The following is a 17,585-nucleotide window of genomic DNA, read 5'->3' on the forward strand; positions in this document are numbered from 1 at the left end:
ACACCAACACAAAGTGTGCAAAATTCACTTCCATCCATCTAAAGTAGGGCTCAGATTTCAGATATGAGCTCTCCCTCCCCATCAGGAGGATAGTACAATGCAGCTCTTCAGTAGAAAGTGATTCATGAATAGAAATTTCTGTTGATTGTGGTCTTCCAGAGATTAAAAATTGCTCAACTCCATTTATACAGACAAAACATTTTTCATGGTTATAGAAAAGTGATCAAAATGTTGTGTCCCACTGTGTACTTGCAAAGTGGATTTAAGTTAAGTTTTAGTGATTTTAAAATGCAGACCACAAGTTACTGCGTATCTTTTCAAGTCTTCTTGACAGCTTTGTTTAGATTAAGGGTTTCTCTGTGAGCCAGCTGGTGCCCCAGCATTGCAACAGTCTGCCTTGTTTTTCTTCTGCAGATAATTATAATAGAATTTGTCTTCTAGTTTCATTTTCACTAGTGTTTAGATTTGTGTTTGAAATCCAGTCATGTCTTTTAGGTATTATTTCATGCTCAAACTGGTTTTAGTCCCTTCACATACACCATTTACAAAAGCGCTTGTTGCTTTAAATTTATTTCTTTTTTGTTTTGAGCTGAACTACAAAACAGACCTCAAGATCAGCCCTCATTACAGAGTGATGCTTTATAGAGAACAGTGAACAATGACAAAGACTTCCACAGCTTGTGACATGCTCAGCTAAAAAACTACAGATGATAATCTGCCTTGATTTTTATCTTGGGTCTTCTAGTTTTTTGTATTTTGAACGACCTATCTTCTAGTTCTGTAATTGGGGGATATTGTGTGATAATGTGACATAGGTATTCCAGAGGCTCTGTATCTGGCCACCTAGTATTTCCACTGCAGCTTAGCAGTTTTTCTACTTGTAAAATCAGGCAAAGGTAGTGCCCCACAGAAAAAAAAAACCAAACACGTAGACTGAGAAGATCTAAGTAATCTTGATTCAGATCTTGCTTTAGAAGGGGTTACAAATGATCTTCACCTTTCAGGCTTGTGGCCAAACTTTCATCCTTTGCTTTTTAGCCCCAATCTGACAACCCCTCCTAGTGTGCAGGAGAAAAGCTAATACTTACCATGTGATGAGACCTTCCTGCAACTCAGCATTTAAAGAACACTACTGTCCTTATGCATTTCCATCAAGGGGACTCAAGACAGGCGAATGGCTTCCTGTTCCTTGATAAAGTAGAACTATTCAGCTGTCAGGGAAATTTATTTGGCAGAGGATAGCTGCTGCTCAAGTCTTCTAAGATTCATTGGGCTGGCACTTCTTGGTGAAGGGGAGTTTGGACCTGCAAGTTGGCACCTGAAAATTGTATTAGAAAACATGTTAATCATTGTATGGCAGAGATATGGGAGCCACCTATGTCTGAATGCTTTTACTGAACAACAAGGAGAATGGAAACCAAGTCTGTAGTTTGGTTGTCTGCTTCCATGCCCACTGGGACCTGTATTGGGACTTTAGTGGATTCCTTCATACCGCATGGCTAGATCTCTCAGAACAGGGGGTAATTGTCACAAAAATCAGAGCTGAAAAACTGAAAAATCAATTTTTGCCTGTCATGCAAAATGATGTTATCTATCTGTTTGTCTTGATCTGTAGAATTAAGTTAGAGTAGTGTGAGCTGTAAAGCCATGGAAAAGGCTAAAAGTCCTGGCAGTACCCAAATGTCCTTTTGGCATTGTACAAGTAGCAGGTATGACAGCAGAGAAAATGCAAAATATCCTGTATTTGTTTGTTCCTGCCTGTGGAGCCTGTCTCCTTGATGCTTGCCTTACATCTCCAAGTTCCTGCTAGGTATTGTGAGAGGGAAAGGTACTAGCAGCTTTGCAGAATGGTGACTAAGAACTCTGCACAGCTTTATATTTCCCCTACAAAAGAGCACATTTAATTCACATCCCGTAGAAGGCAAGGCAATACTACAGCACTTGGAGAAGATAGATTTGTTCAGATCACTCAGAAGATGACCCAGGGCTTTCAATAGGTCTTGCTTGAAAGCCCCTACTGACTATTGCCTGAAAGTAATTATTCTCTGAGAGCTGAATGGCAATAATGTGTATTTGGTTTTGCCTTGTGCAAAATCTGGAGAGCATGTCACCCTGATACCAGGGTGAGTGGGGAGTTGAAAAAAAAAAAATCTATCAGTTGCTGTGGTTTGCTATCCTGGCAGACAAAGACAGCGCAGATATTAAAGATTAAATTAACTGGACACTCTGTACTGCCCTTGGCCCTCTAAAGTCAAGGTTCAGGTGTGCTCCTATTTATTTTTGAACATTCTTCCCCTTGAACTGGGAATTCTGGATACACACTGTGGTTAAAAAGGAGAGACACAGTCAAGTTTTAACAGCATCATCAGACTCAGTTGAAAAGAAAGTACTTGCATTTCTTCTAAAACTGCTTTTGCAAACTTTCTAATTAAACTTTCCTACACCAAATAAACAGGGATAGAGGTAGCCTATGCCAGTGCCCCAGATCTAGCAGCACTTGAGGACTCCTGTAAACCTTAGCACAAGTCTGCCTGCCCACCTCTTCCCTGAGGTCTTGCTCCAGGTGAATGGCAGTCAGCTGCCATGTGGTATGGACAGTCTCTGTGTGCAGTGTTCTTATCTGAATGTAGAAACAGGAAAGGACAGAGCCATTTGCCATAGGTCTTTCTAAAAATGATCACATATAAAAATAGTTTAACTTGCTAATGAGCAGCTGTCTCTAGAGTGCACCACAGTGGCTTATTAATAAAGTCCACAATACTATAGATTGGATTACAGCAAGGATGAGCTCTCTGTCCAAATGAAACTGTCCAGAAAGATTGTATGATCAGGATATAATCTCTTTGATCAGAACTAGGGCATGTCACTATCATGAACACCTCTTAACCATAATAAAACATGCCACAGAATCTGTAATGATCATGACTACTCTGGATTGCTGGTCTTGTCTGAGACACCAAAGTCTATAAAGTCAGAATACTCTGAGCTGTTCCCATGCTGTTTCTGTTTGGCATCTGATATGAGAATTATGAAGCAAGATTAGTTTCCTCTTCCTCTTTTTTTTAAAGCCCCTAAATACCACATCTGAAACTTTTTATGCTATGTTGTGGCCTGAAGACAATTTCTGTTGTGTAGCTATAAACCTCTGTAAATAGGTTTCTCTACTGAACTAGCTGACATTTATAACTGTAGTACTGCAAATAGTGCTCCTAAGAAGTAGGAACAGGGCTACTGTGCATCCATGGTTATGTATATGTTAAAGTAAAAAACAGTTATTGTCTGTTTGGGTGAATTGATTTATGTGGCTGACTACATGGCAATTTAAAGCAGATTAGAGGAAGGTGAACATGTTTGTCTCTTCTGTGCTGATTCACGTAGGAGACTGTCTCAGCAAACAGTCATTATTATTTCACTGAAAAGGCTTTTAATATAGTAAGTTTCACCTAGTGACAATATAATGTGACTCTTTGAAATAGCAAACTGTATAGAAACCTGCTGGGAATACCAATAGCATAGTACCAAATTAGAGGTGTACGTGGTAGTCTGTCAACTACTTTTCGGCTAGCTGACATACAAAGAAATGCAGAGCAACCAAATTCTTTAAGACTAGTTTTCTGTGTTCTGTTTGCATCTTCCTCAGGTTGCCCTTAAGCCAGCTGAGTGTGTAACCAGGGATCCCATTTTCTTCTAGGAATAGGAAAAATATTGAGCTTGTTACAATGTTGCCTTAAATATTTTATCTCCCTGAGGTTTGGCTTATTTAGTCTTGTTTGAGGCCATAATTACAAATTAGAAATCTCTATCTTTAAATGCACGCTTCTGCGTCCCTCCTTGTGTGTTTGCTTGTTCTGTTACTCAAAATGCTTTGACTGATAATCATATCTGGAGAGTATAGAAAGAAACTGTATTTATCCAATATTTTCATATAGTTCAGTTAAGACTGATTCAGCAAAAATATTCACAAGTTATTTTACTGAATAGTTTCAAGTTGATATGATGACAGCTTTCCTTTCAGTCCTTCTATGGATTCTGTGATTTGGGATATGCTTTATAAAACACTGTGTGTAGGCTGATGCTGGTATGACCATCAAGACAGAACTAGGAGGAAGTGGCACTTCATTTTCAACTAGAAAAATAGAACCAAAAAGAACTTAATTTTCCAGAAGTTTTAGTCACTGTTTTAAACCAAGCATTTTATTAAGATTTTTGTTCTAGTCATGTCTTGAAATCAAGACACTTGAATAAATTTCCTTATAACTGCAATAATTGAAATTTCAATTACTCCTTTTCATTTTTTGAGGAAAGTGCCTCAGTTTGAAGATTGCAAATCATCTGAAATAATAAAACTACTTTAAGCCATTTACATTGCAGCTGCATTGTAAACTGCAACACAGTCCGATCAACGATGCATAAATATCTTGGACTATATATATAAATGAAACCCGCAAGGAATACTACTTAAACATTACCAATGTGTTGTAAATGGGGCTTAAAGGAAGAAAATATTCTAGTTTTAAGTGGCTTAGTCATTTGCATGTGTCGACAAAGAATATCAGAAAATGACTATTTAAACAGTTCTGTTGTAATAGTCTGTGTCTTTGATTTGTTTTTGCTCACCTCTGTTTATTTCTGTCGAAGCTGACATAAGATAACCTTTGAGGCTGTGGAGGCTTGTTGGCCCTTCTCTAGGGGAAGAGGTGGCTTTCGAGATTGCAGAGCAGGTGAAGCAGGCACGGTAGGGAGCTGGGTGTCTGCATCTTGTCCAAAGAACCTGCAAGGAGGAGCAGGGAGCAACCTGTCAGGTCTAGGACAAGGACGGACAGATGTGCCTGGGGACTAAAGGGAACTGGGCAGTTTGCTGCAGCTCAGAAACCAGTGAAGTGGCAAGCCTGGAAACAAAGACCACTTGCCAGGACAGGGGACAGGAACAGTCTTGTCTGCAAATCTTGTCTCTGTCTTCTCTTTCGAGTTGAGTTCCACCTGTTAGTATAAGGGTCTTCTAGGGTTTTATTTTTCTTTTTTGCTTTTTTGAAGGTCTAACCAGATCCAGCAGAAACGTCTGGCCAACTTGATCTCTTCTCAGACTTCTATTTCCAAATGCCCAGCATGGATTGTTATTGCTGCATTTACAAAGCAGTGACAATCTGGGCAGCACTGGTTACTGGTGCATCTGACATGTTTTACTGTGGAGAAGTCTCTACATTCTATTTTCTAGTGTATGACATCCTTAAGATTTTATATCCATAAAATGTAGAAGAGAAAAACCTCTGTCTTAGAGTCTTCAAGCTTCAGTGTTATGTTTAATTTTTTTTCTTTTTTTAATCCTTAGGAGGTGAAAAGCAGCAGATACTTTTGCATATAGTTTTCTATCTCCTCTCAATACAAGTTCCAAGTTTTTTCTCATACCAATCTTAATGCTATTATACTAAAGTTTCCTTCAGTGTTCTCTAGTGTTCAATGTCTTTTATTCTGAAGGAGACTGAATTGTAAGTCTAATCAGCTGGACAGTGTCAGAGTCTTTGAAATATTCAGTTGTCTAACATCATTTAATCCATGGTGGCATATGTAACTTAGCTTTTACTATCCCTTGGGCAAAACATTTTCTATCAGGATAAATAGAGCCTGTGTGTAGTTTATCATGAATATTATTACATTTCCTGATGTTTATAAGTCTTTTCATTGGACAGAAAAGAATTTTGTCTTACATTGAAATTCACATTGAAAAAAGAATTTACAGTGGTGATTGTGGGAGCTGTATCAAGAGTAGCCTTATAAAGAGGTATTTGAGGATGGAAACAACAGTAAGAAATGAACTACCGAGAATGGGCTTCTTCACTGATATCTGCTGTCCCAAATCCTATGCTAGGGAGATGCCAGCTTTTTAGAGAAGACAAAATAGCTGGCACTTTATTCGTTACAGCTATATTAGTAGTTAGCTAATTAGTAGTTAGCTAATGAGTAATTTGCTCTATACTGTAATATAAAGGAATGCATTCAGAGCTGTAGTTTGCTTTTGCACTTCTGTTGTGCATTAAACAAATGAAAATTAGCTAAACCTTTTTTGGCTACTATGTGGTCCAGGCTGGCTCATACTGTTAAGAAATCTTTTCACTGTAGCCTGTGACTTGGTAAGGTGTAGGAAAAGACTTCTACTCACTCATTTCAAAACTTTTCCAAATGACACAAAATGTTAGGCTGTTTGCTTACCTTCCTTCTCCCCTTCCTTTCTGTGGCTGCATTTTAAAAGTTTCAAGGTGTTTCTGAGGTCTGTGTATTCATCACTTGGGTTTCCACACTAAGCCTGAAATGATTCAAAACTGACAACATTCAAATGCATCTCCAGTAATCTTTCTACCTCCAGGAAAGATTAAAGAACGTAACAGAGCTTCATATTCAGGAGGAAAGCCTTTCTGAAACCATATAGTTCTGATCTGAAGAGAATGAAGCTTGTATCACTATTTTATTTAAAAAATAAAAAATCATGGGGAGTGACTAGGGCAAATATTAAACCCCAGAGTTTTATTGACAATGAGATCTGCCTAAGTAACCTTCTGAGATTTTTTTTTTCAGTGTTTCTGTTATAATATTAAAAGCAAGTTCAGAGGCTGTGATACATATGCTTAGAAGTTCCTGACATTTTCTCAGGTGTACTTCTATTTTGTCAATTCTATGCATAGAAAATACTTCAATACTTCTTCTAATATCTGCTTTTTAGTTCAGTTTATAATCAGAATAGGGAAGCTAACACCATCTAATCTATAATTTCTCAGTAGACACCAGCAATTCTCTACAGTCTGGCATTTCTCTGTAGCCCAGTGCTTGGGAAGCTCTTTCTCACCTTGTTCAAAGTGTGCATTTGAGAAAAATTCCACTTAAAATATAATATAAGCATAGAAAGTCAGCATGCCAAACACCTAAATAAATCTTTTTTGTTCACTTCCCAGTAAACTACAATTGCTCTCTGTGTAACAATCTTTAGGAACAATGTTCAGCTCAGCTGAAGTTTTCTCTCAATTTTATGCCATACTCCACTTAGAGGTAACCAAAGGTTACAAGTAGATGTCTTCATTCTACTGGTACTGTAATGGATTGAAGTAATGAGTCATGGCAGAAGAGAGCCCAAACCGGCACTGGAATTCATTTGGCCTGTGAAAAATGGGGATTTGGCCAGAGGTGCAGTAGTTATAACATCTCCTCGAGCTTTTGAATAGCTGCAGACCTACACGTTTTATACTGCCTGGAAGGCAGGCAATCAGTGAATCAGTATTTTCTGATGGAGCACTGGAACAAAGTGTTGACTAATACTTCATTTTTCTTAGGTGCTTTTTCTCGAGCTGGGCATTGGATGCATGAAAGTGAGAGCAGTCTGGTTAGATAAAGATCCTTAGTGATGAAGTATTTTGCACTTACTTTATGTTAGTAACAGTGTATTATAGTATCTTCCTATGTAAATGGCTATGGCAGTCCAGCAGTATAACTAAAGGGGGGGAAGACAAAGACACTCAGACCAGTTTATAAAATTTTTCCTTTGGTCTCTCCATAGTTTCAGTGTGTTGTGACATGCTGAAGTCTTAAACCTTGAGCTCTTTCTAGACCTCTCCTTCTCCATCCTTCCCCCTTTTGCAAAAGAGAGGAAACTTTACGCTACAAAGGCAAGGAAGTTTTATATTTCCCTCAAAAACAGAGATTATTTTGGTGAGGTGTCCTTTATTCTGTAGCTGTTCTGAGCTCCAGTGAAAATAAATTTTCTACTCTACAAAAGGTATTGTATCACAAATACTCTTTACTTAGTTTGCACTCCAGGGAGTTCCTAATGCTCAGTCACAATACAAATTGCACCTATTAGTTTGCAATTTTGCCAAATTACTTCAGTTACAAATAATCTGACTTTAAGCAATCTTGTGAGACTTCATAACCCAAACAAATAAAACCAGTTAGGAATTTAAAATTATTTTTCTGGTGAAGCAGAAGATGAAAGTGAATAGAATCAAAGAAGATGATATATGTTTTGGTTTTGGATTAATTGAATGACAGACAAGAGACAGCTTTTTTCCTTACCCCAAACACTTCAAATTTAAATTCTGAAACAACATTCTACAGTATTTTTTAAGCTTATGACTGTCTCTAGTAGGGCTAAAATGTAGCTAGTGACAGTTATAAATAATGCAGGCTGTATTAATGCTGTGTATTGTGGTATGATTTGTGCTTTAAGGAAGACGAAACTCAGCTTTGGCAGGGGGGTGATTTTCAATGAAAGGTTCCAGAAAGCAATAATTTTTTAAAATATTAAATATCTGACATTATTCCTGTCTAAACAAAAAGATTCTGTGCTGACAGTTGTAAGCTAATATAAAAGCTTGTTCAGGGAAAAGCCAGTGTTTGTGACAGATCCCCGGTCAATATTTTAGTGTCATTTTCTGAATGCTCAGAGCAGCTGCTGTGATTGCAGTTCACACAGCCCTGGTTGTCTACTCCCAAACAGCAGTAATAAGAGAAAGGGTGGGTGCTCACAGCAAGTAACAATTAGCAGAGTGGCTCTGGGCCAGGCTAACTTAAACAAATCCAATACTTTTCTGTGACCTACTGCAGCACTGAGCTCTCCTTCAGGAATTTTCCTTGCTTTCTGACTTCCATCAATATCACCTTACAGCAGCAAGGCCAATTCCTTTATGCGTACCCTATTGGTCTGCCTGTCATCTTCCATCTAACTGGTTTTCTGGCTGCAAACTATTCTCACCATTTTTTAACGGCCACTCTAAGAGGGCTATATTTTGGGAGAGTGAGGGTCAAGAAGAAAGGACTTTGTGAGGAACAAATAAGAATTAAAAATTGACATATTGACAAAATTGACATTCCTTGCTTACATCGATTAACAGATGTACATTCAAATGATAACAAAGATAATTTCTTGATTTAATTTTTGATGTGATGGGGCTCCAAGGCAGACAGAGCTTTGAAATGGACCTGCCTAGACAGTCTGCTGAGGTGCCCAGAACACCCAAAAGGCTTTAAACCATGCCCTTCTAAAATGTTTTGTTGAATTAAACTCAAAGATTTAAGGTTTAAAACAAACAGACGAAAAAAATCCAGAAAGCCCACAGAAGGTGGAGCAGGAGTTAGAGCTTATACATGGTTCTCAAGCCCACTGTCCTCATAGGCAAGTCTGTACTAAAGCTTTGTGTTGTCTAACTAAACAAATTTTGCCACCAGCAAACTCTGCTCACTTCCCGTTACTCCCTGGGAAGTTCTACCCTGAGCGGCTTTTTCTTCCCTGTTTCTTTCTGTATTTCTGCTTGGGCCTCTGACCCCTTCCCCTGCCCCACACATCACTGTGCTTCTCCCTGGGTCCTGTCTGCCCTTTCCTCCAGAGTGCTCCACCAGGCCCTGCTCCTGCCCAGGAGACCATACCTCTCACTGAGACCACAGGAATACAACAAATAACTTGCTTAACTTTTTTTTTTCTTTTTTTTAAGTTTATTTTGGCAAGGAGAGACACATTTGTCCAAAAAGCCTGTTATGGAGTGGTCTGGTGCAATTCCAGATGGGGAGAAAAAACCTTTTACTTTTTAATAGGATACAGATAAAATCCAGATGGAAAAATCCAGAGGACTGCATGGCTCTACCTCTTGCAGAACTTCCTCTTTTGAGTCTTTTTTTTTTGGTTTGTTTTACATATGTATATACATATCTGCTGAGCTAAGCTCTATGTTGTACAAATTTTAGTTGTCCCTGTCTGTGCAGCATACAGTAGCTTTTAATCTTCTACTGAAGCTTTTTTGTTGTACTTCTGAAATTATGTAACTGAAAAGAACTGTGACTGAACAAAGTTTAAAAAGTGTTGGAATGTTTATGGAGATTTCCTCCATTTCTGCTGAGGATTGAATTAAATATTTGCACTGAATATTTTATATTTAGCCATTTATTTTTACTATAAATTCTTGGTTGTTTCTTATCTGAGAGAAGATGAAAAATAAAACTCTGCAATCTAGATAACATGAAGATGAAGAGCTTAAATTCAGATTCAGATATAAAGTAGAGAAATGCAGTAAATCTTATTTTCGTTATTTTTTAATAATTTAATAGCTATTAAAAAGCAGAATTTAAATTGTATTTGATTACTACAAGTGAAAGAAGCCTAATAATAAAATAGAAAAGCCTTCTTTTATGCTGAAGCAATAGTGCTTGCAAATAAACTGGTGTTTAATCAGGTGATCTGTGTTAGACCTCAGTCCTTTCTGTTGCTACTTCTGAGGTTTTTGATGAATTTGTAGCGCGTTTCTGAGATGATAATGAGACCAAACTTATAGAAGCATTGGGAAAACACTAAGCTTTGTAAACTGATTTCTCATCATCAGATGAAAAACTCTCTAAGTGAAAATTTATGCCGTAAAGCTTCAAGTGGCTGGATTCAGAGAATGTTTAACATGTATTTGCAATTAAGCTAGGACTTATTTTCATGAAACTGCTATTGGGTAATTGATGGCTCTTTCATGAGAGGTAAGATGACAGAATAGGTGCTCTATAAATCACTAAAATTAATGTTTGTCTTGCACTATTATAATAGCACTGTTCTTGATTAAATCGTTTAGGCTCTGCTCTCGCTCCTAGAAAAATCTTGGTGCTGATGTTGGTGAGGCTGTCAGCATTTCATTCACAGAACAACCATCCTGGCTACTCTCAAAAGGTTTGCAGTTCTTACAATGAAAATAGTCCTTTCAACATAAATCAATATCCCAAAGTCATGGAAAGTCTGTAGCAAGGCGAATAAATAGTTGCACTAGAATATCCTTAGGTCCTCTTTATATATTTTGTGCAATCACTGAAGTGCTATAAACATTAGCAGCTTCAGAAATAAATGAGATAGTAAGTGGCTAAGTTAATGTAGTTATCTAATTAGGTTGGGTATAAAAGCATCCTTTAATCTCCCTAATTACCCACCTACTGGAGGAAGAACAGTTAATAAAATGGTGCAAGTTTTTTTCAGGAGGAATACCAATGCAAGACCCTCCTTTCCTGGAAAAATCCTTCTTGGGAAAGCAACAACTCATAGCTGTGTGGGTGGGGAACAAATTTAGTATTCAAAGGGCAAGTTATGCAAACGAGGATCATTTAATTTGCATGAAAGTATGGATGTTCATGCTGGAACAGCTGATCTTTAAGTATGTTTTGTTTGATTCTCTCCTCCCCCATTTCTGGCATTTTTGGGGACTTTATCCTTGTTACATGTGCTTATGTAATTTAACATAAGTTAGTGTACCAGGAAAAAAACCCAAACCATTAATGTTAGCCCTGCTTTAAGCAAGAAAGTGAACTAGACCTATAGAGCTTCCTTCCAAAATATGTTTTTCTATAACAAAAAATCATAGATTCCCAGAAGTTTTTCCTGGTGGAATTTAACAGGAACTAAATATTATTAGGGCTTATATTTTGCAGGGAGGTATTCAAATATTCTTCAGTTTTGATTTTTTTGCAAGATGTACAGGAAGCCAGAATATCAGCTGTCAGTGTATCTCATCAGTGCGGAAAGGCATATACTGAGCCTGAAGAAGTGGGTGAAAGCAAGTATCTGTGCCTGTGATGAACCAAGTAACAACAGAAACCGGTGAAACAGGGACTCACTGTCAAGCCAGCACCTTATCTAATAGTAAATTCATTTGGAAATCTTTTCTGTTACACATTTAAAATACTCTTCTTTTAATCAGCCAATCACCCTTGAAAATGATTTAGGAGTTCTATAAGTTGCCACAGCCATCCTGAACACTCTCTTCTGGTTGCATTGCATCCTGATTCCCTGCTCTTATAGGAGGCACAGTGAGATTCTTAATTTCCTATAGCTAGGGAAAATCTTACTTAAAGTAGACTGAAGTTAATATACACATTGTATGTGCAGTAGAACATGCCCCAAGTCTTGTGAAAATAATAAAACATGCTTGCTTATGGGAGAAAAAGCTCTAATTTCTTTCTTTGAATTAAACCCTCTCCTTCCCCTTCCTCTTTTCTCCCAGTTGGGTTTCTCCTTCTCTTCTTACTGGAAAAGTGTCTCTTTTCCATGAAAGAAAATATTTAGAAATCGCTGTACAAAACATCAGCACTTCTGATTTTCTCTGGTTGCTTTTGACAGTGGTTAATGAAGCCCTGACAGTAGCTAATTAGGCTGTAAACATGTCTTCTAATTGTAAACATGTGTGTAGTGAGGAAACGCATTATATTCTTGAGAGGACCCCTTCCTTTGGCTGCTTATATTAGAGCTCTGGGCTTTAACATAATGGGAGATAGAAGCATTACTGAAGACACCCAGATACTCAGCATGCTCTTCATTGATTCTTCCAAATGTATCTTTCTATTAAAATAATAACAACAACAATAATAATAGATGGGGACCCCTGATGCCTGCCCTCCTTGCAGCCTTGCAGGGATGATGCCCTGGGAATCTCAGCTCAGGGTGGTGCTTCCAGACTGCCAGTTTTATTGCAGGAAACAGGGGAAATGCTATGAAGAGCTGGAACAGATGGAATGGCAAGGAGGCAGGCGAGTGGGCAGGAAGCCAGAAAGCTTCAGTCATTAGAGTTGACTAAACTGATTTGTCCTTGCAGAATTTTGCTGAATTGGCATTTTTCTGATGGAAAATTTTTGTCTATGTCTGTTGAAGAACAGTACTGCTTTTGAACAAAGAGCACCTTCCCTGCCAGGCTGGATTTGTCACCTTGCTTTCCATGCTCCTTGGAGTAGGGTTGCAGGGACAGGGCAGTTTGCGTCAACGGGGTAGCATGGTGGTCTCTGACATGGACTCCTCACCAAAGGACACCTGGTACCCTCTACTGAGACCCTGGGAGTCCACTCCAGGAAACGGGTAGTCACAGCATTTCCTGACTATAAAGTCTAGAACTACTCTCACTCAGTTCTTAGCTAGACTAGACTAGAGACAGACTAGTCTATTTGTCCATTTTGTTGAGCTCATATTTTCTGATTTCACTCTGAAAATGCCTGAATTAAGTGAGCAGATATTAAGGAATTAAAAAAAAAAATTACTCCACTCTAATAGTACCCTGTGAGGTTTCTGCAGTGTGTACATTGAAAGGTCCCTAAAAATGCCCACCTTGTTTTTGTTTTACAAGAACCCAAGAGGAATGGTATCTACTGTTACTCTCTGTGACACTGTTGCCACCATTAATGAAGCCACCTCTTGCCCTGTGGGGGACTTGTATCCCATTTCTCAGAAAAGTTGCTTCTATTTATTTATGAATTCATTTATTTATTTTTAGCAGATCTAGTTATAGCAGCTGTCTTGCTTCCTTTGCCTTGCCTTTTAAACACAGAATTTCGATTATATCCTTGTCACCTCTGAAGTAGGAAAAGCCATTTACAGTATTGTTGACATGTCAGTTAGAATGCCTTCCCTTCTGCTCTTCAGAGAGACTACCAAAAGGGATTGTATTTGAGGAAGATCAAGTTTTTTTGATGATTACTTTTAATACAGGCAAATGAACAGAATTTTTAAATGAACTTTACTGTTTGCCCCCCCGGGTAAAAAAGAACAATATATACCATGATGATTGAATATAACTAATCTTCATATACTTTGTTGTTGAGTTTGTCTCTACCTCCTTAATATAATAAGAGCTTTGTATATTCATGTGAGGAAACTTACTGACAATATATTGGTTTCTGCAAATTTTCCAGTGCAAATTATTTTATGTGTGATGGTTTACTTTCCCTCAGATAATTTTCCAAGTTTCCTAACTGAAATTTGGGTTATTAACCAGATGAAAATATTTTTCTATGTTTTCTAACTTATTTGGTAATGCTTGCTAACTGATAGCAAACTAACAGGCAGAAAAATAAGATTTGAAAACTTGCCTTGGACAAAGCAGGAGAAGGCTAGGATGTTAGGAGAGTCTCCTCTGCTCATTTCTCAACCATTTGTGCTCCAAACACCACAACAGGCTCTACAACCCACTGCCATGCCAGAGTGGCCTGCCTGTCCATATGGGCCCAGCTAGCAAACACAGTATGTATCAGAAACATTGGATTTACTGCCCATGCACAGATCACCTGTGCCACATATTCACAGCAGGTTCCTGGGTCAGATTCCATTCTGGGGGATATGCAAATGGCTGAGTTTGGACATGAGGTGCAACTCTGAAGTTTATAGTTTTTTAAACCTTTTCTCTAATAAAGATTTTCTGCTCCAGTCCATCTGAGGTTTGATTTATAACTTAGTTACGTCTTAATCACTGGTCAGAAAATCTGCAATATTTGCTTTCACATATGGTGTGACTGCTGCAGAGTCTGAAGTAAAGAAAAGGAAATCTTCTAGCTTAAGTAGTAAAAGGGAAAACCTTGGAGAATACTTGGTGTTAATACTAGTAGTGTTACAGTAGAATGAGGCATTTGCTGCCTTCCAAATAGTAGGAAAAAGCCAAATGAACAGTGATTGTCAGTAGACAATTCTCTGCTTGTTTTTCTTCAGAAAGATTGATTTTCTTCTGACAGATCAAAGAAAAAATCCAATATCTTCACACTAACAGCTAATAGAAAACAAGGAAGCAACAGAAAATAAAGTTGCCAAACTTTATGTCCCTTTGGCATCAAGGATCATTGAGTCATGCAGAGACATTGAAGCAGCAGAATGTAGAAGTTCTGTAGAAGAAAATTAAAACCACAGAGATTTACGTTCTTCCCATTCACAAGGTCAACACACACACTCTCCTCTGCTGCTTCAGTGTAATTTCTCCATGAGAGCTGCTTGGTCAGGTATAGTGAAATAAAGCAGCATTAGCTGCAGTGCTATGAAAATATTTTTGGTTATGGAAACATGCATGTCATGAGTAAATGCAATGTTAATTGGTATAGTAGAATAATGCTTGTAGTAATTGAGACTGGGGCCTGTATTGCTTTCCATGCAATAATGCCTTTTATAGAGCTTGTGTTAATTCCTCTGTGAACATGTGGCCTGTACTGAAATGGGTGTTGCACTCTTTCTTTTTGACTGTGGCATGTTTTCATGTGGCCATGCAGGGCTGGTCTCTTCCCTGGGCTACAGCTATGAGAGGTGCAGAGAGTAAGTTTAGCATTTCTACTAGCATGTTAGGAGGGAGAGAGGGCTCCTTCACTGGATGACTTGGGAATATGCTGGTTCACAAAGGGCTACAGAGCCAGAAATAATCTTTTTATAGGTGCAAGGGATGTCAGAGCTGCATTTACAGTGTGGTACTTTGTTCTGCTCAGGCAGCTTGAGCCAAGTGGAGGGGGGAAGGCAAGCTGTCAGCCCCACCGTCGCCCCGTGCTGATGCTGAAGGGTGAGCAGGGCTGTGAGGGAGAGGAGGCTGTGTTTACGTAGGGCAGTTGGGCAAGTGGCCCCGGTGAGAGGCACAGCCCACTGCAAACCTGCAGCAGGAGAGCAGCCCAAAGCCAGTCCTATGGCTGAGAGAGAGGACACCTTTACATGGGCTACTTATGGGCCTGAGGAGTTTGTTGTAAATTAGGAAGAATTGAAAATTGCTGTATTAGAAAGTGAAGAGCAGTGGAAAGAAGCAATGTGCAAAGGCATGGTAGGAAGGGAAAAAGAGGTTTGTTCTCAGGTCATTTAATTTTAATCAGTCCATCCCAGCAGGTCTATGTTTTCTTGCTTTAAAAGGTTACCTTGGTCTAGTTTTCCATATGTTTCATTTTAATGAAACCTGGCTTTGCAGATTGGAAGCCTTTGGTCCCTTTTGGCTTTGAAGTGGTGAAGCAGTTCTACCCTGAGCTACTGGCCAGTTCAGGTGTTGCAATATATGGCAATCAGAGGAGAATAATATATATCCTAGTACATCCAGTAATTTAGAAATTGACTCAAAAAAGCAATCATAAAGAAGAAAAGCTGCCTCTGGTAAAAAGACTCAAACAACCAAATTATCTAACACCTTTCTAATTTTGTTCTTCTGGCATAAGCTGGTGGGAGAATCTAAGACAGTCTTCTTGCTTCAGTTCAGAAAAATAATAAGTAGCAAAATGCAAAAGATCTCAGAGGGGAAAAATCATAGAAACAGCTTTGGCATATGTAATTTTATTTTTTGAAAGTTAAATAAGTTTAAACACTATAATTGGGATAGTCAGTGAACACAGACTGTCAGATTATGGAAGTGTTTTCCTGTAATCCTCCTATCCCAGGTAAAATAAGCAGGCCCAGCATCTGGTTTACATGTTCCGCTCTGTCGTGGTTTAAGCCCAGCCGGTAACAAAGCACCACGCATCCGCTCACTCACTCCCCCCCTCCCCCGGCCACAGTGGGATGAGGAGAAAGTATAAAGGCAGGCTCGTGGGTCGAGATGAGGACTGGGAGGGATCACTCCCCACTTATGGTCACTGGCAAAAGACAGGCTCAACTTGGGGAAGAAACAAAATCAATTTAATTTACTACAAATCAAATCAAAACAAGGATATTGGGAAGTAAAACCAAACCTTAGAACACCTTCCCCCCAGCCCTCCCTCCTTCCCGGCTCAACTCCACTCCCGGTTCTCTCCACCTCCTCCCCCCGGCGGCGCAGGGGGACGGGGAATGGCGGTTGGGGTCAGCTCCCCACACCTTGTCTCTGCCGCTCCTTCCTCCTCAGGGGGACACTCCTCACTCGTCCCCTGCTCCGCCGTGGGGTCCCTCCCAGGGGAGACAGTCCTCCACGAACTTCTCCAACGTGACTCCTTTCTGTGGGCTGCAGTTCCTCACAAACTTCCCTGGCGTGGGTCCTTTCCGCGGGCCGATCTTCAGCCACGCGCCGCTCCAGCGCGGGCTTTCCCATGGAGTCCCGGCCATCGTGGGGGGCCTCCGCTCCCCCGCTCCCCTCCACGGGCTGGGGGGGACAGCTGCCCTCTCACCACGGGCTGCGGGGGCACCAACCTCCTCAGGGGCCCCTCCTCCCCCTCCTTCTTCTCTGACCTCGGGATCCGCAGAGGGGTTCCTCTCACGTTCCAATCCCCCCGCTCACTACCGGTTCCCCTTCGGAAATCCGTTCTCCCAGAGGCGCGACCGCCTTGGTCGGCGGCGGGCCCGACTTGGAGCCGCAGAAGCTTCTAGCAGCTTCTCACAGGAGTCGCCCCTGCGTCTCACTCCCCCGCTACCAAAAAAACCAACCGCACCACACAAACCCATAACACCCTCCAACAAAGTATATTCCTCACTCCCTTCTTGGGCTTCATAAATATGCAAGGGTAGGAATTGAAACAGAGAAGCACTGTCTTTGTGGAGAATATATGATTTTTTTCAGGCTATGGCCCTCAGGGCATTGTCAATGTCACAGGATTTGGGTTTGTGCTGAGATTACTTGGCTGTTTTGTGTTCGTGTTCTCATTCCATTTCATTTCATAAGAAATTAAAATGTCTTTCAAAATAGTTATCTTCACAGCTGTGTGGTTTTAAATTGGAACTGATAAGCAAAGTAACTGTTGGGAGTAATGCTGGCATCAGATTCACAAGATACTTCAATTTTACCTCCATGCACCCACATTTTAAACTTACAACCTTCCCTCCTGGATAATACACATTAACTTCCATGTTCTTCTGGTTAAGACCAAAGATAAATTTGTCTCCTTCATATCAGAATTGTTTT

The 17,585-nt window shown here is 39.7% G+C and overlaps 1 long non-coding RNA gene across 2 annotated transcripts; it reads right to left on the reverse strand.

The window, feature by feature from the left end:
• Window positions 1–1,131: 1,131 nt before the first annotated feature.
• Window positions 1,132–16,508, reverse strand: LOC115342209. 2 transcript variants are annotated; one of them, XR_003923677.1, is made up of 3 exons: window positions 16,444–16,508; window positions 4,618–4,771; window positions 1,132–1,318 (listed from the first exon to the last, which is right to left on the reverse strand). It is a non-coding gene; the product is annotated as an uncharacterized LOC115342209 (long non-coding RNA). The 2 variants fall into 2 exon arrangements; XR_003923678.1 differs by lacking the exon at window positions 16,444–16,508 and adding an exon at window positions 6,208–6,309.
• Window positions 16,509–17,585: the final 1,077 nt, after the last annotated feature.

This window comes from Aquila chrysaetos, chromosome 5 (genome assembly GCF_900496995.4).
Source record: "Aquila chrysaetos chrysaetos chromosome 5, bAquChr1.4, whole genome shotgun sequence".
NCBI classification, from domain to species: domain Eukaryota; kingdom Metazoa; phylum Chordata; class Aves; order Accipitriformes; family Accipitridae; genus Aquila; species Aquila chrysaetos.